General features: G+C 46.8%; 2 non-coding genes across 2 annotated transcripts; both read right to left on the reverse strand.

The window, feature by feature from the left end:
• Window positions 1-14,366: 14,366 nt before the first annotated feature.
• trnaw-cca (transfer RNA tryptophan (anticodon CCA)) lies at window positions 14,367-14,438 on the reverse strand. The gene has a single exon. It is a non-coding gene; the product is annotated as a tRNA-Trp (tRNA).
• An 8,095-nt stretch (window positions 14,439-22,533) lies between these two features.
• Window positions 22,534-22,607, reverse strand: trnan-guu (transfer RNA asparagine (anticodon GUU)). Its single transcript has one exon. It is a non-coding gene; the product is annotated as a tRNA-Asn (tRNA).
• Window positions 22,608-23,220: the final 613 nt, after the last annotated feature.

Here is a 23,220-nt window from a genome sequence, read left to right on the forward strand (position 1 = left end):
CTGATTCAGGATTTTGCAGAGACCGAAAAGTGAAATCATCAAGACAGACATCTCTGAACTTTGGATACCTCCACCTGAGAGTTAGTATCTTTCACGACATCTAGGAGTGAGTAAGTCTGATTTTGGGAAGCAAACAAAAGTGTCAATTCAGGATGAACCTTCAATGCAGCTTCTTGAGAAACAACAAGATACGAAGTGGTTAACATCTGGGGAGTGGAAGTGGGGAGATGGAGGAAATGAGATATCAAGGCATTGTCACCGACAACGGACAGAAACTGAATATACAGACATGGCAAACATTACGGGCAAACCAGAGTCATGGAGATACACCGCACAGAAACAGGTCCTTCAGTCCAACTCATCCGTGCCGACCAGATAGCTTAACTTAATCTCGTCTCTTTTACCAGCACTTGGCCATATCCCTCTGAACTCTTCCTATTCATACACCCATCCAGATGCCTTTTAAATGTTATAATTGGAGCTACATCCACCACTTCCTCCGGCAGATAATTCACACTTGCCTCCCTCACCCCAAACATAATATCGTCCTGTTCTGGACTTCTCCCATCCCAGGGAAATGACCTTGTCTATTTACCCTATCCATACCTCTCATGATTCTATAAACATTTATAAGATTACCCCCTCAGCCTCTGGTATACGGGGGAAAACAGCTCAAGCAATGCACTGTGTTTACTTCTAGCTTCACACTCACGGATCCTTCCTCCCGTGTAAAACATTGTCCATGGGAAAAGCCAAGAGTGCTGAGACTCTGGAGTTGGGGGAATGCCACGTAGAATTCCTGCAATGTGGAAAGACGCCATTCAGCCCAACAAGTCCGCACCGACCATCCAAAGCGTAACCCATGCAGACACTTTCCCCTATCCCATGCCACGACACTTACTGCACACTATGGGCCCATTTAGTATGGCCTATTCTCCCGAAACTGCACATCTTTAGATTTTGGGAGGAAATCAGAGCACCCGGAGGAAACCCAGCAGACACGGCAGGGAGAATGTGCAAACTCCACACAAACAGTCGCCCCAAGGCTGGAATCGAAAGCAAATCCCTGGCGCTGTAAGGCAGCAGTGCGAACCACGGATCCATCGCGCTGCGTATGTGTGCAGAAAGAGGTGGGGGCTGGGAACTTTGTTAATTGTACCGCACAGTGGATTGTTGAGTAAGGTTAAATCTCACGGGATCCAGGGAGAGCTAAACAACTGGGTACAAAATTTAGAAGCACGTTGTTGTAGATGCTGGAATCCTTGCTGAAATTAACAAATGCTGGAGATCACAGTGGGTCAAGCAGCGCTGTGCTACTCTATGACTGGTTAGTGTGGACGTGGAGATGATGTTTCCACTAGGAGAAGGGTTGAGGATGACAAGTCATTGAGGGCATTTCAGACAGAGATAGGTTCTTGATTAGTAAGGGGTCAAGGGTGATGAGGAGAAGGCAGCAGAATGGGATGGAGAAACGTATCAGCCATGATAGACTGGTGGAGCAGTCAAATGAGCCAAATGGCCTCATCCTGCTCCTGTGTATTATGGTCTGAAAGCTGGGCAGATGACTTAAGGGGTTCTCACAAACTATTTCAGAATCCTGAAGAGGAGTTGTTGGACTCGAAATTTTAACTCTGCTTTCTCTCCACAGATGCTTCCAGTTCTGCTGAGTTTTTCCAGTGTTCTCAGTTTTTGTTTCAGATTTCCAGCATCCACAGTTCTTTGTCGTATTTATCAAATTCATTTCTTGCCCTTCCCAAGTGTCTGGAACTTCATCTCCCTGATCTACAAACTGTTCACTTACCCTAGAAATGACCACTACCTCCTTATCAAAGTAGATCACTTTGTTGCAAAATGATTGTCCAATTCTGTGACCAAAATAATTGCATTCGTAATTACTTACACCAGGGACTCTCAATATCTCAGGCCAGAACACAGCTAGATTGTTTCAGACAGTACATTTATGTGATTTGATGTAATTCCCTATTCCCTACTTTACCAGCGTGTTGCTGGGAATGGAGGGTTTGAATTAAGAAGCTGGTACATTTTTTCCAACGGAGCCGAGCAAGTTGACAGATAACTTTGTAGAGATTTTTAAAATCAGGAGGGGTATAGATAAGGTGTCATTTCCAGGAGGCTCAGAATATTTTATTGCTCCAGAAGGTGTAAAAGGGGGTCAAAGCTTCAACAGAAATCGAGCAGAGCTGAGAACAGACAACATTTAATCAGAGGAGAGAGAAATCAGGACCAGAAATCCGAGCTGACACCACACTACCATGTTATCAGTGCTTTGATTAGCAGTGCCCACCCTCTACCTTTACTGAGCCCCTCACTCGACTTGAATGCCACGTATCCCCTCAAAGTTCTGGATCCAATCCTTGTCATTCTGAAGCCATATCTCTGTAAGGAGTCTCAGATCATAATTATTCTCTTCAATGTGTGCAGTCAATTAATTCGCTTTTTTTACAATGCAGCTTTTAGTTTTATTTTTTGTTACAATGCAGCATACATTCACATACTGAGCTTTTAGTTTTATTTATTGTGATGGTTAGAATCCAGTTTTGATTGCTAGTACATTTATTCTCCTTGTCCCTTTCTCTCATTCTCTGGTGTTTGGTTTCCACATCACTACATTGCTCAAAGGCCTTGATTTGGATTGGCCATGCTAAATTGCCCAGTGTCCAGGGACGTGCAGGTTAGGTGGGGAGGCCATGTGAAACGCAGGGTTATCGTTTCAAAGTAATAGAAGGAGTAGCCCATTTGGCCCATCGACCTTGCTCCGCCATTCATTAAAATCATGGCGGATCGATCAATCGTCTCAGCTCCTTCTAATTGCATTATCCCAACTTCCCTTAATTCCCTTACCACGCAAAAAACCCATCCAACAGTGTCAAAATGAAGCTGCCTCTACTGCTTCCTTGAGCACAATATTCCATTAATTTACCATTAACCACATAGGCCCTGCCCTGAGTTGCCTCATCAAAATGCAACAGCTCATATTTGTCGAAATTAATCTCCATCCACTACTCCTTGGCCCATCGGCTCATCTGATCAATTATAATGTATATTAAACTTTCTTTCCAACCTTATTCCCTAAAAGCTGAAAATCTCCATCCCACACTCTCACCCTCCATTCTCACTTTGTTGAATCTAATCACGGATGTCCTCATCCTGAAGGGTTTGGTTCATGCTGATTAACAGGCCCACATTCAACGGAGATCTAACTGAAACGTACAGAACATTGAACGGCCTGGACAGAATGGACATTGGGAAGATGTTTTCATTGGGAGGAGAGACTAATACGCATGGGCATAGCCTCAGCATAAAGGGAGAATGGAGATTAGGAGAAATTTCTTTCGCCAAAGAGTGGTGAATCTATGGAATTCATTGTCACAGAAAACTGTGGAGGCCAGGTCACTGAGTATGTTTAACAATGAGATAGAGATGTACAGCACAGAAACAGACTGTTTGGTCCAACTTGTCCATGCCGACCAACTATCCCAACCCAATCTAGTCCCACCTGACAGCACACGGCCCCATATCCCTCCAAACCCTTCCTATTCATACACCTACCCAAATGCCTTTTAAATGTTGCAATCGGACTAGCCTTCACCACTTCCTCTGGCAGATCATTCAATAAATGTACCATCCTCTGCGTGAAAAAGTGGCCCCGTGGATCTCTTTTGCATCTTTTCCCTCGAACGCGAAACCCATGTCCTCTCGTTCTGCACTCACCCACCCCAGGAAAAGACTTTCTTTATTAATCCTATCCATGCCCCTCATGATTTTATACACGTACAGTTACGACGTTCAAAAGACATTTGGATAAGTACATGAATACGAAAGGTTGGAAGGGTTATGGGCCAAACACTGGTAGGTGGGACGAGTTTACTTTCAGAACATACTCAGCATGGACTAGTTCGATGAAGGGTCTGTTCAGTGCTGTCTGACCCTGTGACTGACCTGTACTGGTCTTAAAACCATTTTCTTACCTCCCCCCATAAGCATCCACTTCTTTGTTGTTCAAAACTCAGATGAACTTCGCCTTGAATATGTTCAATGACCCCACTTCTGAACTCAATTCCTCTTCGTAATATACCACTTGCCTCGCTCATTGCCTGCTCCATCTGCCTGACAACTGGCATTGACTGAGGTGGAGGGACTCTGAGACCCCTTAGTACATCCATACATCATTCCTGATGAAGGGCTTGTGCTCGAAACGTTCCCTGTCCTGCTCCTCAGATGCTCCCTGACCTGTTTTGCTTTTCCAGTGCCACATTTTTCGACTTTCACCTCTCGTCCTCACTTTATCCACATTCCAATATATCACCATTTAAACAATGCACTGCTTTTTTTTTAAACAGCAAAGGCTATAACTTCACATTGCGGCACTGCACTTGCCATGTGTTTGCCAATTGAGACACAGACCTGGACCAACTTCGGGAAGAGGCAAAGACTGAGTTCTGAACAAAAACCGTAGCACACTCAAAACGTCGGCTCTGTTTACCTTTCCACAGATGCTGCTCGACCCGTTGGCTTTCTGCAGTATTCGCTGTGTATGTTCTACACAAATGCTGCTTTCCATTAAAGAACTTCAATCCCTGTCCTCTGGTAACTGACCCTAGTCAGTGGCAAGAGGTTCTTCTGATCATTAACCTGCCCATTCCCACACGTCTTCTCCCATCATTGCCAACAGCCCCTGGAAATCTCCAGTTAACCTTCTTTGCTCCAAAGAGAACATTCCCAAACTTGGGAATGTCTCCACAAAATGGAAATTGCTCATCCCTGGACATGATGCAAATGTTACAATGGGAAAGCGGTTTTGGCAAAATATCGTCAGTTAGCAGGTGGAAAAATGTTCTGGAAGTAAAACAGAAATCCCAGTCTCCAGCTTTGTGAATCTATCGAAACTCTTTGGGAAGTGGAATTAGAGGAGAATGAAGGATGAACTGTTCGACTGAGCAGAGATAGTCCAGACACCGTCCCCTTGTTTAAGAGGCCGGGGGATTGACTGTGATATTCTCGGGACATGAACTGACCCGAGACATTGAAAGAATTCTCTGCACATCAGGAATTCAAATCCATTCTCGGCTCGGGGCCAATGAGAAAATGCGGGAAGAAGCAAAACACTGAAAGGCTCGGAGGGCGATGGCCCCGGTGTAGGACAGCTCGTTCCTCGTGACATGGATGTGCCTGCAGATGGTGGGATCAGGCTGTCCCCATGTCTCCACAATGAATGTCCAAGGCTTTATTATGGAAAAGTAAAACTGATATAGGACAATGGTAATTTTTGGGCGGGGCGGGTTGAATTATGAATTGATTAGTAGGTTCCTCAAAGACACTGTGTGGCTGGCGTTTGGCCCGGTCTCTGTGGCGCAATTGGTCAGCATGTTCGGCTGTTTACCGAAAGGTTGGTGGTTCGAGACCACCCAGGGACGTAGTGTTTTCTGTTCCTGCTCCTATCGCTTTTTTGGCTGCGAAAGTGCACGTTTTTAATGGTTTCAGGAAAATGTTTCCCAAACGGAAATCTTCTCCACTGAGGCAGCACAAAGGGGTTTCTGAATTGATTGAAATTCTAATGTCAAGGACTGCGGATGCTGAGAATCCGAGACAGAAAGCGAAACTGCTGGAGAAACTCAGCAGGTTTAGCTGTACCTGGATGAGAAAAAAAACGAGTTCTGAAATGTTGTTTCTGATTCTCTTTCCACTGATGCTGCCTGACCTGCTGAGTTGCTCCTGCAATTTCTGTTTTTGTTTTTAACTGAACGTCCATTTCATCTTTCGGGATGAAACACGCAGACTCGCCATTTGCAGATATTTACCCCTTTCAAAACCTGTGAAGTGATTGGATTCAAACAAACTCTGCAATGATTCACTCTTTCGCAGCTCCACAGGCAGACAGACCTGGGAAATGAAGCAGTCAGTGTGGTTCTGTATTGGTGGGCCGAGTGGCGAATGCAATGGACATGAAATCCATTGTGGTTTCCACACGCAGGGGTGAACCCTGCCGACTACAGTTGAGAACTGTCATCAGAAAGAAAGGGAGATTGCTCCACGGTATTTGTTAAAGATGCAAATCAGTGGAGGAGTTGAAATATTTCAATCACATTGGGACTAGTCGGGAATTTGTAGCCCACTGCCCGTCAGGGTGGAACAAGCAGATACCCACAGAGCTGCTATTGAGGCGATGAGCCAAGAGTTTGGAAATGAGATAGAACAGTGTGGGGTGTGAAGTCGTGATCGAAGTTAAGCAGGCACCTGAGGACAAAGGTGTTTTATTTGCCAGTGAAAGATACTGCTTCACAAAGTTGGGACTATGGAAGGGAAGCAGTGACGGTGATTATCTTTGGTTGTTCACATTGTGAATGTTCCCATTGCTGCGCATGTCTGTGTTAACGTCAGAACTGTGCAGCATGGCGGCGTCAGGTCCGCACAGTGCCAGGGGCGCAATGGATGACGCATCTGACTCCACCTACCTGTTTGAAATGCAGCTCACAGCTTATTCACACACCCCAATTAATCTTTCTCATTGTCCTGAAGCCGGCATACGGTTTGAATTCCTGATCTGCGGGAACGAGACTATTTTCACTGTGTCGCGTCAGTAAGTGTCCCTGAGAACATTAGAGTCACGTCATAGCGCTGTCGGAGGGGGGGAAGCTGAAATAGCCCCACACGCTGCTCATGGGCACATTTCACTTTTCCCAACTCACCGCCCCAACCACTGCGGCTCTTGGGAGTGGAAAGGGAACAAACGCCAAAACCCAGTCTCAGCTTTGTAAATCTTCAGGAAATAAGAAAACTGTTCATCCCTTCGGGTCTTCCATCCTGGGCTGACAGCCTTGATTTTAAATGGCTGTCCAGTCAGTGCCGATTCGTTTTGGCTGAAAAAAATCTTCCTTATCTCATCCCAGCATTTCTTGCCACAGAGAACTGTGCGGCAGAGTTCATGTATATATTTCCTTGTTTGGTATTTTGTAAATTACATTCGTTTGCTGGTTGTTTGTATCGGGTATTTCAGGTTCATTAGCCGCTGTTTAAGTGTGTAGGGCGGTTTGTGGGCTACCATGATGCTGAGAGGGTTGAGTTGTCTGGACATCATTTCCCAGATGTCTTTAATGTAAAGTAATGTGGCTAAGGTTTCTGCAGACGTTGTGTCTGCTTGTGTCAGTTTGTTGATGTGAAATCGGCACACTGGGTTTATTGGGTAGGCAAAAGTGAGGACTGCAGATGCTGGAAACCAGAGTTTAGATCAGAGTGGTGCTGGAAAAGCACAGAAGGTCAGACAGCTTCCGAGGAGCAGGAAAATCGATGTTTCAGGCAAAAGCCCTTCATCAGGAATCGAGGCAGGACCCCTTCCAGGGTGGAGAGATAAATTGGGGGTGGGGTGTGCTGGGCCAAAGGTAGCAAAGAGTACAATAGGTGAATGGGGGTGGGGATGGAGGTGACATATCAGAGAGCAGGGTGGAGCGGATAGGTGGGGAGGGAGATTGGCAGGTAGGACAGGTCATGAGGACAGCGCTCAGCTGGAAGGTTGGAACTGAGGTAAGGTGGGGGGAGGGGAAATGAGGAAACTGGTGCAGACCACATTGTTGCTCTGGGGATGAATGTATCCGAGGCAGAAGTTGGGACGTTCTTCCTCCAGGCATCGGGTGGGGAGGGAGCGGCGATGGAGGAGGCCCAGGACATGCATGTCCCTGGCAGAGTGGGAGGGGAGGTTGAAATGTTGGGCCACAGGGCGCTGGGGTTGATTGTTGCGGGTGTCCTGGAGATGTTCCCTCAAACGCTGTGACTTGACTCTGCGGCGGGGCTCCAGTCTCCCCAATGTAGAAGAGACCACATCGGGAGCAATGGCTACACGAAATGACATTGGTGTGAGCCTTCTAACTTCGTGACTCGGGTTCGACTTCCGGGCAGGGAAGCAATTTTCAGGAGAGCTGTCAAACTTTGCCTCTGTCTCCCTGGTGGTCTAGTGGTTCGGATTCGGCGCTTTCACCGCTGCGGCACGGGTTCAATTCCCGGTCGGGGAAGCAATTTTCAGTGTGTTGCTTGGCTATCCATTCTCCTTAAAAGCGCTGTACAGTTACTATTTGGTCTTCGTAGTCACTGGGTGCTGCACTGTGTCGTGTTTCGTTGAAATAGTGCCCTCGTTCAGAAATGTTTGTATGTGTAGAGATGATTACTTCTGTAGCTAAGTTCTTGGTTCGCGTGTGCTGTTTTCCTGTAGAGGCTGTTTTGAATTTATCATTGATTGTTCGGTGGACTGTACATCTAGAAATGGCACTTTGTTGTTGTCCTCTTTTGTGAATTTTATGCCAGTAAGGAGATTGTTGATGGTGTTGTATGTTTCCTCTAATTTGTTTCATTTTTTGATGACAGAAGTGTTTCATGGGCGTTTCGTTGATTTGTTTGTAGGGCTTGTTACTGAATATGAAGTGGGTGGTAAGGTATAGTTCCACGAGGTTGACAGTGTTATCTTTGCTGCTGAAGTTGGTTCTGTGTTTTCGTCTTTAGTTCTTCGAGTCGTGTCTTCAGTTTTCTTTGGCCACGTTGATGTTAATGGATGTGAACAGGGCTGTTATGTCAAAGGACAACATTATTCCATCCTCTTCTATCTTCGTGTCTTTGGTGTTCGGGAATTCTTGGATGGAGTAAATGGAGTGGCATGAATCTTCGACTTGGTGTTTTAGTCCTCAGTGGAGGCCTTTGACAAGTCTGTATATTGGTGTTCCAAGTAGTGAGACTATGGCCTGAGGGGGGCTCCTAGTTTGAAAAAGAGGAGAACAACAATAAACTGCATTCTTAGATGTCACAGTAGAGCGAACAGTCAATGGGGAACTTCAAACTAGCATCTACATAAAAACAACACACACAAACCAAATACTTAACCACAGAAGCAATCATCCCAACACCCACAAACGAAGCTGCATCAGGACATTATTTCAACGAGCCACTACACACTGCAGCACAGAGAAACTACGAAGACCACAAGAGAAATACGTATATAGTGTATTTAAGGAGAACGGGTCCCCAATAAACCCATTCCGCCGATTTCTCACTGATGCTTCCAAGCTCACTCTCAAAAATTCGGTTTGTCCCTCCATTCTTTCCTGTTTGTTTTTTGTGGGTTTTGAAAGCGTTCCCAATCCTCTGACTGAGAATTGGAGTTGGGAAGGTAAAAACAATGACTGCAGATGCTGGAAACCAGATGCTGGATTAGTGGTGCTGGAAGAGCACAGCAGTTCAGGCAGCATCCAAGGAGCTTCGAAATCGACGTTTCAGGCAAAAGCCCTTCGTCAGGAATAAAGGCAGTGAGCCTGAAGCATGGAGAGATAAGCTTATGTCTCCATGCTTCAGGCTCACTGCCTTTATTCCTGACGAAGGGCTTTTGCCTGAAACGTCGATTTCGAAGCTGCTTGAATGCTGCCTGAATTGGAGTTGCGAAGTTATGTTGTGGCTGTACAGGACATTGGTGAGACCACTTTTAGAATATTGTGTGCAATTCTGGTGTTCCTCCAATCAGAAGGATATTGTGAAATTTGAAAGGGTTCTGAAGCACCAATGGGTCCACAGAGGGGAAGAGGCCCTTCTGCTGCCCTGAGTGTGGGAAGGCCTTCAGTGATTCCTCTGCCCTGCTGACGCACCAGTTGGTCCACACCAGGGAAGGCTGTTCTCCGGCCCCAAGTGCGAGATGGCCTTCAGCAGTTATTCCCACCTGTTGAGACACCAGTGGGTCCACACTGAGAGGCCGTTCTTCTGCCCCAACTGCAGGAGGGGCATTGCTCTTTCCTCCGACGTACTGGCCCATTGGTGTGTCCAAATGGTAGAGAGGTCGTTCAGTTGCCTATGTGCAGGAAGGACTTCAGCAATTCTTCGTCCCTGCTGAGGCACCAGTCTATCCACACCGGGGAGAAGCCGTTCTCCTGCCCCGAATGTGGGAAGGTCTTTACCTGCTCCTCCACACTGCTGAATCTCCAGCTGGACCACACGGGGGTTTGGGGGTGGGGTGGGGGGGGGGGAGAGTGGCGGAGGAGGGGAGGCCATTCTGCTGCCCTAAGTGTGGGAAAGCCTTCAGCAATTCCTTTGCCCTACTGAAGCACCAATGTGCCCACACCTGGGAGATGCCCTCCAGCTGGACCGAGTGTGGGAAGAGGTTCATGTTTTCCTACAACTTGCGGAAGCACCAGCGGGGGCACCAGCGCTCCCAGCAATCAGATCCTACCAGTGATGATGCCTTCAGTCACCTCCCAGGTCTGAACCTCCTGCCAGTTCTGACAGTGGGTGCAGTGGGAGAGTAGGTGGGCTGTTTTAGTCTTCTGCTGGACTGCCTTTGCCTTCCCGACACCCCACAATCACAACTCCATGATGGTTCAGGGTTAGCACTGCTGCCTCATGGCACCAGGAACCCAGGAATAATTCCACCCTTGGGAGTCTGTGTGCAAGTTAAGGAGGGTAGGAAAATGGATCTGAGTGGGTTAGTTTTCGGAAAATCAGTGCAGATGTGTTCGGCTGAAGGACCTGTTTCCACATTGTGGGGGTTCTATGATTCTGTGAGCTTTGCCTTCAGTGGATACTGCTGCTTATTGAGCCCGGGACTGCACATTGCTAATGAAATGAACCAGAGAAACCTAATACCGCAAGACCATCGGAGAAGAAGTTTGGCCGACTCTGCCATTCGTTAGTAACAAAAGTATTGGATGAGATTAGCTACAGTGTGGAAACAGGCCATTCATTCCAACAAGTCCACATCGACCCTCCGAAGTGTAAACCATCCAGACACATTTCCCTCTGACTAATGCACCTAACTCTATGGGCAATTAAGCATGGCCCATCCACATGACCTGCACATCTTTGGTTTATGGAAGAAAACAGGACCACCCAGAGAAAACTCACTCAGACATTGGGGGAAAGTGCAAAGTCCTCACAGACAGCCACCCAAGGCTGGAATCAAATCTGGGTCCCCAGCACTGTGAGGCTGCAGTGGTAATCACTGAGCCACTACATATTGCAACCCGAAGTTGGCAAGCCGGGGGTTGGGAGAATACAGCAAGCCAGGCAGCACCAGGATGTGGAGTAGTCAGCGTTTTGTGTATAAACCCTTCTTCATGACTGAAAGAGTGACTTATCTATGAGAAAAGATTTACATGAATGTTGCTGGGGGTTGGAGGGCTTGAGCTGCAGGGAGCGGCTGAATAGCATGGGGTTGTTTTCACTGGAGCATCGGAGGCAGAGAAGTGACCTAATAGCGGTTATACAATCATGAGGGGCATGGACAGTGTAATAGACAATGTCCTTTCCTTGGGTAGGGGAGTCCAGAACTAGAGGGCATAAGTTTAGGGTAAGAGGCGAAACAAATTAAAAGGACAACTTCTTCATGCAGAGGGTGGTATATGTATGAAATGAGCTGCCAGAGTATATGGGTCAGGTGCTGTCAAATGGGACTAGATTAATATAGGATAACAGGTCAGCATGGACAAGTTGGACCGAAGGGTCTGTTTCCATGCTGTACGTGTCTCTGACTACTAGTCCTGATGTAAGTTTAAAATAGAGTCCAAGTAACTTTGAATAGTTCAATCTTGTTGAGCTCACCTCCTGAAAAGTTTCAGATTAATCCCTCTGAGAGATACTGTTTAAACATGCTGAGTTGGACAAAGTATCCCATCAAGTTCAACACAAACCCAGAGTTGAAGAAGTCAGAAGTCAGAAGACCAAGGGGACCAAAACTGATCACAATATTCCAGGTGCGGCCTCATCAACGTCCTGTATAACTACAACATAACTTGCCAACATCTATACTCAATTCCCTAACTGATGAAGGCCAGTGTGCTGAAACCTTTCTTCACTGCCTTGTGTACTGATGTAATCAGAGATATAGGACCTACTTTAAACTGATCCACGATCCAGCTGCTGGGAGCACAGAAGTAGAGTAGTGCTGCGTGAGTGTGCTGGGTCGATAACCCAGAGGACGATGGGTAAAAATCATGTGATTCTGTTGCTCAATATCTCTGTAAGCTGCTTTCATATACAAAGGTTCTCTGTTCTGCATCTTGCCTTTGCATCTGCTTCCCAAAGCTTCTTCAGTGGAGGCGTGGCCGCTGGAGCCCAGGAGTTCAACAACCCCCCGGCGCTGGAGGATGGTCCAAGCTCCAAGAAGCGAGAGGGGGCAGGGGGGGGGGGTGGGGTGGGGAGGCGGGGGCAAGGCTGGAAGCTGGATTTGCTCAATGCTTGTATTTTTAACTCATTTAAATGGTACCTACTGTATGGGGCTATGGTTTACATTAAAACCGAAGGATCATATCAGAGTGTTTATATTTAGCAGTGGTAGTTGGTAAAATGCACACTCTGGGGGAGCACTTTCTATGATGCTGCATTTCTCGCCTTCTGCCCTTCCCCCATTTCTTATCTCCCATCTTGATTTTATATTTTTTTGGTCAAATTTAATTTCAGATTAATCAGACTTGCGATTCACTATGTGCTATTAATTTGTTTGTTCGAATATTTCAAGTCAAAATTAATGCTGTAATTTAATTTCTGATGTCAGAGTTTGACATTGAATGTGCAGGTGTGAATACCAGTAAGTTGTGAAAATAAATCAAGAACTTGTGGTTTTTAACAAAAAGAGCAGTTCACTGATATTCATGGCATCGTCTCATTTGGGAGTGATGATTCAAATCTGACCAACAAACCGTTTCATGCAGTCACCCAATTGAATAAAAATTTTCTTTAATTTAATAAAAGAAAATAATTCTGGCAGGCTAAGACTTATGCAATCTATTTATAAGATCATGTCCATTGCTCGCAATATGGTCTCAACCACATTGGGGAAACTGGATGCCAACTAACCGAATATTTCAGGGAACAACTCTTGGACTCTAATTCTAACCGACACACCGCCCTGTGGCTGAACACTTTATCCCACCCTCCTCTTGCTTATCTCTCCACGTTTCAGACTCAATGCCTTATTCCTGATGAAGGGCTTTTGCCCGAAACGTCGATTTCGCTGCTCGTTGGATGCTGTCTGAACTGCTGTGCTCTTCCAGCACCACTATTCCAGTATTTGGTTTTCAGCATCTGCAGTCATTGTTTTTACCACTTTAACTCCGCCTTCCATTCCACCAAGGACATGCAAGTCCTGGGCCTCCTCCACTGTCAACCTCTTCCGACCCGACACTTGTAGGAAAAACACCTCAACTTCTGCTTTAGGACCCTCCAACTACATGGTATCAATGCAGATTTCATCAGTTTCCTTATTTCCTCTCCCCCACCTTGTCCCAGATCCAACCTTCCAATTCGACACCAACCTCTTGACCTGTCATACCTGTCCACCTTGCTTCTCACCTATTTGCTCCACCCTCATCTCTGACCTATCACCATCAATCCCTACCTCCATCTACCTATTGCACTCCCAGCTGCCTTCCCTCCAGCCCCACTTCCTTCCCATTTATCTCTCAGCCCCCTTGGGCCACCCTTTATTCCTGATGAAGAGCTTATGCTCTAAACCAAGACTGTGATGAAGCAACATCCTCAACAAATAGGAAATAGCTCCCAAGTCAGATTTCATCCCCTCTTCTGTTTCCCAGTTCTTTCAGAAATAAGGAATGTATTTTTCTTCCACTAGAAAGTGGTCTTCCACTTTGCGCTGTCTGAAGTGTTATCCCTCACCACTCCTTCAGCCACCTTTTAAGAATCCTTTCAACCTGTTTTTCTAACAATTGTGGAGGTGACCAAAAGCAAACATTTCACTCCTCCTCAATGTCCCATTTCTCCTCCTAAGAGCCATTTTGTCATGTTGTCTCTGTTACAAACAGCCAAGTGCACTTGGTTTCTGAATTGAAATTTTGCCATTGAAGTGAACAGGATTAATATTTATCGATGGCTAGCTGTGTTTGCACAAACTGTAATTATCCACCAATACGATGTCTTTTGTTCCACCAAAACTGGAAACAAAGATCTGTGTTTCGATTGCAGTCCGATGTAGAAAATCATCCCAGCGATCTTCACGTTATTCTAGTTTTCTGAGGCCATAACATCATTACGTGGCAGTTTGATGTGACTAAAACCTGGATGGAAATCTCTGGATTCTGTTGTAAAAGTATCGGTATAATGTGATTCACACTGCGCGGTCACCAACTGAACGAAGCGGCTGTGTGTTGAAATCCCGTGATGAACAGTTTGTGTTCGACTTGTCATATTGCGGGAAGCTCAACATTTCCCCAAACAATGGGCACCCCACCTCCCTGACACAGTGTTCACAAATCAAACTGACAGCAAAGATTCATGCATGATCGAAAGTGTCCACAACTTTTGACACAACAGATATACGGAGTGAACGTACTCTTTTCTTCATTGGAAATGTTCGACGTTGATTGTAGTGAGCCTGACGTGATTTGAACACACAACCTTCTGATCTGGAGTCAGACGCGCTACCGTTGCGCCACAAGCTCACAGATGGCCCATGTGCTCTATTCATGCTTAAGGGAAGTGATCGCACTACAATGATTTTACGTTCATGTCTGTTCTGTTTCTCCCCCTTCTCATTCTGTCTCTCGAAACAATTTCCAACTCTCTCTCAATAAAAATCTGAAAGAACTGCGGGTGCTGTATATCAGGAACAAAAAACAGGAGTTGCCGGTGACCCTTCCACAGAACAGATGGTGATTGGGAACATGTCGGTTTATATTCAGGAGATATTGTGGGAGGAAGGCGGAGATCAGGACAGAGCCCAAAGCGAAGGAAGAACTGTTGGACAGAAAAAGGAGTTGATAACGATCTGCGTGAGAGGGTGAATAACTGTTAATGGAGACTGTTCGTGGCGAAGTAGTGTGGAATGACAGACTATGTGATAACAAGCTTGGTGTGTGTGGAAAGGACGAGGATACTATGGAGTTCAGGTCCTAGAATTATTGAATTGGATATTGGGACCAGAGGGATGTGTGGTCCCCAAGTGCAATATTCGGTGCTCTTCGTTCTGCTGGTGCTGAGCTTCGCTGGAACACAACAGCAAACCTGAGACAGAGATGTTGGCCAGGGAACAGGGTGGGGTGTGGAATTGGCAGGCAACTGGAAGCTCAGGGTCTTTTTTGCAGGCAGAACGTAGATGTTCTGTGCAGCAGTCACCCAGTTAAGGCTTCGTTTTCCCCAATGTAGATGAGGCAACATTGTGAGCAGCAAATGCAGTAGACTGGGTTGTGGGAAGTGCAGGTAAAGGGCCACTTCACCTGGAATGTAAGTTTGGCCCCTTGGATAGCGAGGAGGGAATAGGTAAATGAGCTGGTGTCACACATTCGGCACTTGCAGGGGAAAGTGCAACTCAACCTGCAAGTTTACTTTGAGAAAATCCTGGACTTGAAATCCCAAGTCTCTTTGCATTTCGAATTTGTGCATTTTTTCCCCATAATCTTCTGTTCAAACATTGACTATCTATGTCAGGGCAGCACCAGTGATTTCCTGACATATGGATTGTATTTGGGGATATCAAGGAACGTCAGGAACTGTGAGTACCTCAGGAGCAATCGTTATTCCTGGGGGAGGCAGAGAGGAATGTGGTGTGGTCCTGTAAACTCCAGAACTTTGATAACTTCATGAGTCAGCAATAACTCTTTCTGGACCAAGAAACGAAAGGGCCAATGAGAAACTGCTACAAGGGAGTTAACAAATAACATACATTAACTATCGCTGGGAAGGAGGAGGCAAAACAATGAGCAGTTCCTTTGGACAGATGAGATAATGGTGTTTAATAACTGTGTGACAGAAGGACAATTAATTCTGCCCGTAGAAGGAACGCCTTGGCATAAAGGGGTTAATTGCAGGACAGGCTGTTTCAAACAGGTGGAAAACCCTCAAAGATAAGAAGGCAAGATACAGACCTGAGGTCTCTAGAGGTGTGGGGAGGTGGTATCCAAATCTAAAGCCCAGCACACTCACGCAGCAGTACTCTGCTTCTGGGCTCTCAGCAGCTGGATTCTGCATCAGTTTAAAGTAGGTCCTATATCTCTGACAACATCGGTACACAAGGTAGTGAAGAAAGGTTTCAGCACACTGGCCTTCATCAGTTAGGGAATTGAGTATAGATGTTGGCAAGTTATGTTGTAGTTATACAGGACGTTGATGAGGATGCACCTGGAATATTGTGATCAGTTTTGGTCCCCTTGGTGTTCTGACTTCTGACTTCTTCAACTCTGGGTTTGTGTTGAACTTGATGGGATACTTTGTCCAACTCAGCATGTTTAAACAGTATCTCTCAGAGGGATTCATCTGAAACTTTTCAGGAGGTGAGCTCAACAAGATTGAACTATTCAAAGTTACTTGGACTCTATTTTAAACTTACATCAGGACCAGTAGTCAGAGACACGTACAGCATGGAAACAGACCCTTCGGTCCAACTTGTCCATGCTGACCTGATATCCGAAATTAATCTACTCCCATTTGACAACACCTGACCCACATACTCTGGCAGCTCATTTCATATAAGTACCACCCTCTGCATGAAGAAGTCGTCCCTTTTTATATATTTCGCCTCTCACCCTAAACCTATGCCCTCTAGTTCTGGACTCCCCCAGCCCAGGGAAAAGACCTTGTCTATTACCCTGTCCATGCCCCTCATGATTTTGTAACCGCTATTAGGTCACTTCTCTGCCTCCGATGCTCCAGTGAAAACAACCCCACGTTATTCAGCCGCTCCCTGCAGCTCAAACCCTCCAACCCCCAGCAACATTCATGTAAATCTTTTCTCATAGATAAGTCACTCTTTCAGTCATGAAGAAGGGTTAATACCCAAAACGCTGACTACTCCACATCCTGGTGCTGCCTGGCTTGCTGTATTCACCCAACCCCCGGCTTGCCAAACTCGGGTTGCAATATGTAGTGGCTCAGTGGTTACACCTGCAGCCTCACAGTGCCAGGGACCCAGGTTTTATTCCAGCCTTGGGTGGCAGTCTGTGAGGAGTGTGTACATTCTCCCAATGTCTGCGTGGGTTTTCTCTGGGTGGTCCTGTTTTCTTCCATAAACCAAAGATGTGCAGGTCTTGTGGATTGGCAATGCTTAATTGCCCATAGAGTTAGGTACATTAGTCAGAGGGAAATGGGTCTGGATGGGTTACACTTCAGAGGGTCGGTGTGGACTTGTTGGGACAAATGGCCTGTTTCCACACTGTAGCTAATCTCATCCAATACTTTTGTTACTAACGAATGGCAGAGAAGGCCAAACTTCTTCTCCGATGGTCTTGCGGTCTTAGGTTTCTCTGGATCATTTCATTGGCAATGTGCAGTCCCGGGCTCAATGAGCAACAGTGTCCACTGAAGGCAAAGCTCATAGAATCATAGCACCCCCACAATGTGGAAAAACAGGTCCTTCAGCCGAACACATCTGCACTGATCTTCCGAAGACTAACCCACTCAGATCCATTTTCCAACCCTCCATAAATTGCACACAGACCCCCAAGGGTGGAATTATTCTTGAGTTCCTGGTGCCATGAGGCAGCAGTGCTAACCCTGAGCTACCTTGGGGTTGGGTTTGTGTGGTGTAGGGGAGGCAATTGCATTCCAGCAGAAAACAATAAAAGCTCACCTACTCTCCCACTGCATCCACTGTCAGAAATGGCAGCAGATTCAGTCCTGGGGGGTGACCGAAGGCTGCGTCACTGGTGGGATCTGATTGCTGGGAGCGCTGTTGCCCCCGCTAGTACTTCCGCAAGTTGCAGGAAAACATGAACCTCTTCCCACACTCGGGCCAGCTGAAGGGTCTCTCCCCAGGGTGGACACACTGGTGCTTCAGCAGGGCGGAGGAATTGCTGAAGGCTTTCCCACACTTAGGGCAGCAGAATGGCCTCCCCTCCTCCGCCACTCTCCCCCCCCCAAACCCCCGTGTGGTCCAGCTGGTGATTCAGCAGTGTGGAGGAGTGGGTAAAGACCTTCCCACATTCGGGGCAGGAGAACGGCTTCTCCCCGGTGTGGATAGACTGGTGCCTCAGCAGCGCCGAGGAATTGCTGAAGGCCTTCCTGCACATCGGGCAACTGAACGACCTCTCTACCATTTGGACACACCAATGGGCCAGTACGTCAGAGGAAAGAGCAATGCCCCTCCTGCAGTTGGGGCAGAAGAACGGCCTCTCAGTGTGGACCCACTGGTGTCTCAGCAGGTGGGAAGAACTGCTGAAGGCCATCTCGCACTTGAGGCTGGAGAACAGCCTTCCCCGGTGTGGACCAACTGGTCCGTCAGCAGGGCAGAGGAATCACTGAAGGCCTTCCCACACTCAGGGCAGCAGAAGGGCCTCTTCCCCTCTGTGGACCCATTGGTGCTTCAGAACCCTTTCAAATTTCACAATATCCTTCTGATTGGAGGGACACCAGAATTGCACACAATATTCTAAAAGTGGTCTCACCAATGTCCTGTACAGCCACAACATAACTTCGCAACTCCAATTCAGGCAGCAACCAAGCAGCTTCGAAATCGACGTTTCGGGCAAAAGTCCTTCGTCAGGAACAAAGGCTGTGAGCCTGAAGCATGGAGACATAAGCTTATCTCTCCATGCTTCAGGCTCACTGCCTTTATTCCTGACGAAGGGCTTTTGCCCGAAACATCGATTTCGAAGCTACTTGGATGCTGCCTGAACTGCTGTGCTCTTCCAGCACCACTAATCCAGAATCTGGTTTCCAGCATCTGCAGTCATTGTTTTTACCTTCCCAACTCCAATACTCAGTCAGAGGATTGGGAACGCTTTGGGAACGCTTTCAAAACCCACAAAAAACAAACAGGAAAGAATGGAGGGACAAACCGAATTTTTGAGAGTGAGCTTGGAAGCATCAGTGAGAAATCGGCGGAATGGGTTTTTTTGGGACGCGTTCTCCTTAAATATATTATATACGTATTTCTCTTGTGGTCTTCGTAGTTTCTCTGTGCTGCAGTGTGTAGCGGCTCGTTGAAATAATGTCCTGTTGAATCTTCGTTTGTGGGTGTTGGGATGATTGCTTCCGTGGTTAAGTATTTGTGTGTGTTGTTTTCCTGTCGACGCTAGTTTGAAGTTCCCCATTGACTGTTCGCTCTACTGTGACATCTAGAAATGGCACTGTGTTAATTTTCTCCTCCAATTCAAACCAGGAGCCCCCCTCAGACCCAAAGCCTCACCACTTGGTACACCAATATACCGACTAGTCAGTGGCTCGTTGAAATAATGTCCTGATGCAGCTTCGTTTGTGGGTGTTGGGATGATTGCTTCTGTGGTTAAGTATTTGGTTTTTGAGTGTTGGTTTTCTGTAGATGCTAGTTTGAAGTTCCCCATTGACTGTTCGCTCTACTGTGACATCTAAGAATGCAGTTTATTGTTGTTCTCCTCTTTTTCAAACTAGGAGCCCCCTCAGGCCATCGTCTCACTACTTGGAACACCAATATACAGACTAGTCAAAGGCCTCCACTGAGGACTAAAACACCAAGTCGAAGATTCACTCCACTCCATTTACTCCATCCAAGAATTCCCGAACACCAAAGACACGAAGATAGAAGAGGATGGAATAATGTTGTCCTTTGACATAACAGCCCTGTTCACATCCATTAACATCAACGTCGCCAAAGAAAACTGAAGACACTACTCGAAGAACTAAAGACAAAAACACAGAACCAACTTCAGCCTGCAAAGATAACACTGTCAACCTCGTGGAACTGTGCCTTACCACCCACTTCATATTCAGTAACAAGCCCTACAAACAAATCAACGAAACGCCCATGAAACACTTCTGTCATCAAAAAATGAAACAAATTAGAGGAAACGTACAACACCATCAACAATCTCCTTCCTGGCATAAAATTCACAAAAGAGGAGAACAACAACAAAGTGCCATTTCTGGATGTCACAGTAGACCGAACAGTCAATGATAAATTCAAAACAGCCTCTGCAGGAAAGCAACACACACGAACCAAGTACTTAGCTACAGAAGTAATCATCCCTACACCTACAAACAAATCTGAACGAGGGTACTATTCCAACGAACCACAACACAGTGCAGCACCCAGTGACTCCGAAGACCAATTAGTAACTCGACAGCGCATTTAAGGAGAATGGACAGCCCAAAAAATACACTGCAAATTGCTTCCCTGACCGGGAATCGAACCCGGGTCACGGGAGTTCGAAGGCTTCCACCAAAGTTGTTTCTTGTATCCATTGCTCCCGATGCGGTCTCCTCTACATTGGGGAGACTGGAGCCCCGTCGCAGAATCAAGTCGCAGCGTTTGAGGGAACATCTCCAGGACACCCGCAATAATCAACCCCATCGCCCTGTGGCCCAACATTTCAACCTCCCCTCCCACTCTGCCAGGGACATGCAGGACCTGGGCCTCCTCCATCGCCCCTCCCTCCCCACCCGATGGCTGGGGTAAGAACGCCCCAACTTCTGCCTCGGATACATTCAACCCCAGGACATCGATGTGGACTGCACCAGTTTCCTCATTTCCCCTCCCCCCCCACCTTACCTGAGTTCCAACCTTCCAACTGAGCGCTGTCCTCAGGACCTGTCAATCTCCCTTCCCACCTATCCACTCCACCCTCCTCTCTGACCTGTCACCTACGTCCTCAACCCCATTCACCTATTGTACTCTTTGCTACCTTTGGCCCAGCACCCCCCAATTTATCTCTCCACCCTGGAAGCGTCCTGCCTCTGTTCCTGATGAAGGGCTTTTGCCCGAAACGTCGATTTTCCTGCTCCTCGGAAGCTGTCTGACCTGCTGTGCTTTTCCAGCACCACTCTGATCTAAACTCTGGTTTCCAGCATCTACAGTCCTCACTTTTGCCTAACCAATAAACGCAGTGTGCCGATTTCACATCAACAAACTGACACAAGCGGACACAACGTCTACAGAAACCCTAGCACATTACTTTACATTAAAGACATCTGGGAAATGATGTCCAGACAACTCAACCCTCTCAGCATCATGGTAGCCCACAAACCTCCCAACACACTCAAACAGCGGCTAATGAACCTGAAATACCCGATACAAACAACCAGCAAACGAATGTTATTTATAAAATACCATACAAGGAAATATATACATGAACTCTGCCACACAGGTCTCTGTGGCAAGAAATGCTGGGATGAGATAAGGAAGATTTTTTTCAGCCAAAACGAATCGGCACTGACTGGACAGCCATTTAAAATCAAGGCTGTCAGCCCAGGATGGAAGATCCGAAGGGATGGACAGTTTTCTTATTTCCTGAAGATTTACAAAGGTGAGACTGGGTTTTGGTGCTTGTTCCCTTTCCACTCCCAAGAGCCGCAGTGGTTGGGGCGGTGTGTTGGGGAAAGTGAAATGTGCCCGTGAGCAGCGTGTGGGGCTATTTCAGCTTCCCCTCCTCTGACAGCGCTGTGAGTTGACTCTGATGTTCTCAGGGACATTTACTGACGCGAGACAGTGAAAGGATTCTCATTCCCGCAGATCAGGAATTCAAACCATATGCCGGCTTCAGGACAATGAGAAAGATTAATTGGGGTGTGTGAAGAAGCTGTGAGCTGTATTTCAAACAGGTAGGTGGAGTCAGATGCATCATCCATTGCGCCCCGGCCCTGTGCTGATCTGACACCGCCATGCTGCAGAGTTCTGACGTTAACACGGACATGCGCAGCAATGGGAACATTCACAATGTGAACAACCAAAGATAATCTAAATCACAGATTCCCTTCCACAGGCCCAACTTTGTGAAGCAGTATCTTTCATTGGCAAATCAAACACCTTTGTCCTCAGGTGCCTGCTTAACTTCGATCACGACTTCACGCCCCTCACTGTTCTCGTCTCATTTCAAAACACTTGGCTCATCGCCTCAAAAGCAGCTCTGTGGGTATCTGCTTGTTCCACCCTGACATGCAGTGGGCTACAAATTCCCGACCAGTCCCAATGTGATTGAAATATTTCAACCCGTCCACTGACTGCATTTAAAAAAAACCGTGGAGCAATCTCCTTTTCTTTCTGACGACAGTTCTCAACTGTAGTCGGCAGGGTTCATACCTGCGTGGGGGAACAGGAATGGATTTCATGTCCATCGCATTCACCACTCGGCCCACCAATACAGAACCACACTGACAGCTTCATTTCCCAGGTCTGTCTGCCTGTGGAGCTGCGAAAGAGTAAATCATTGCTGAGTTTGTTTGAATCCAATCACTTCACAGGTTTCAAAAGGGTTAAATATCTGCAAATGGCGAGTCTGAGTGTTTCATCCCGAAAGATGAAATGGACGTTCAGTCAAAAACAGAAATTGCAGGAGCAACTCAGGAGGTCAGGCAGCATCTGTGGAAAGAGAATCAGAGACAATATTTCAGAACTCGTTTTTTTCCTCATCCAGGTACAGCCAAACCTGCTGAGTTTTTCCAGCAGTTTCGCTTTCTGTCTCGGATTCTCAGCATCCGCAGTCCTTTACGTTAGAAATTCAATCAATTCAGAAACCCCTTTGTGCTGCCTCAGTGGAAAAGATTTCCGTTTGGGAAACATTTTCCTGAAACCATTAAGAACGTGCACGTTCGCAGCCAAGAAAGCGGTAGGAGCGAGAACAAGAAACACACCGTCCCTGGGTGGTCTCGAACCACCAACCTTTCGGTTAACAGCCGAACGCGCTGACCAATTGCGCCACAGAGACAGACCCGAGCGCCAGGCCCACAGTGTCTTTGAGGAACCTACTATTCAATTCATAATTCAACCCGCCCCGCCCAAAATTACCATTGTCTTCTATCAGTTTTACTTTTCCATAATAAAGCCTTGGACATTCATTATGGAGACATGGGGACAGCCTGATCCCACCATCTGCAGGCACATCCATGTCACGACGAACGAACTCTCCTTCACCGGGGCCATCGCCCTCCGAGCCTTTCAGTGTTTTGCTTTTTCCCGAATTTTCTCATTGGCCCCGAGCCGAGAATGGGTTTGAATTCCTGATGTGCAGAGAATTCTTTCAATGTCTCGGGTCAGTTCATGTCCCGAGAATATCAGAGTCAATCAGCCTCTTAAACAAGGGGACGGTGTCTGGACTGTCTCTGCTCAGTCCGTCAGTTCATCCTTCATTCTCCTCTAATTCCACTTCCCAAAGAGTTTCTAAAGATTCACAAAGCTGGAGACTGGGATTTGTGTTTTACTTCCTGAACATTTTTCCACCTGCTAACTGACAATATTTTGCCAAAACCTCTTCCCCATTGTAACACATGCATCATGTCCAGGGATGAGGAATTTCCATTTTGTGGAGACATTCCCAAGTT

Source organism: Chiloscyllium punctatum, chromosome 36, assembly GCF_047496795.1.
Source record: "Chiloscyllium punctatum isolate Juve2018m chromosome 36, sChiPun1.3, whole genome shotgun sequence".
NCBI classification, from domain to species: domain Eukaryota; kingdom Metazoa; phylum Chordata; class Chondrichthyes; order Orectolobiformes; family Hemiscylliidae; genus Chiloscyllium; species Chiloscyllium punctatum.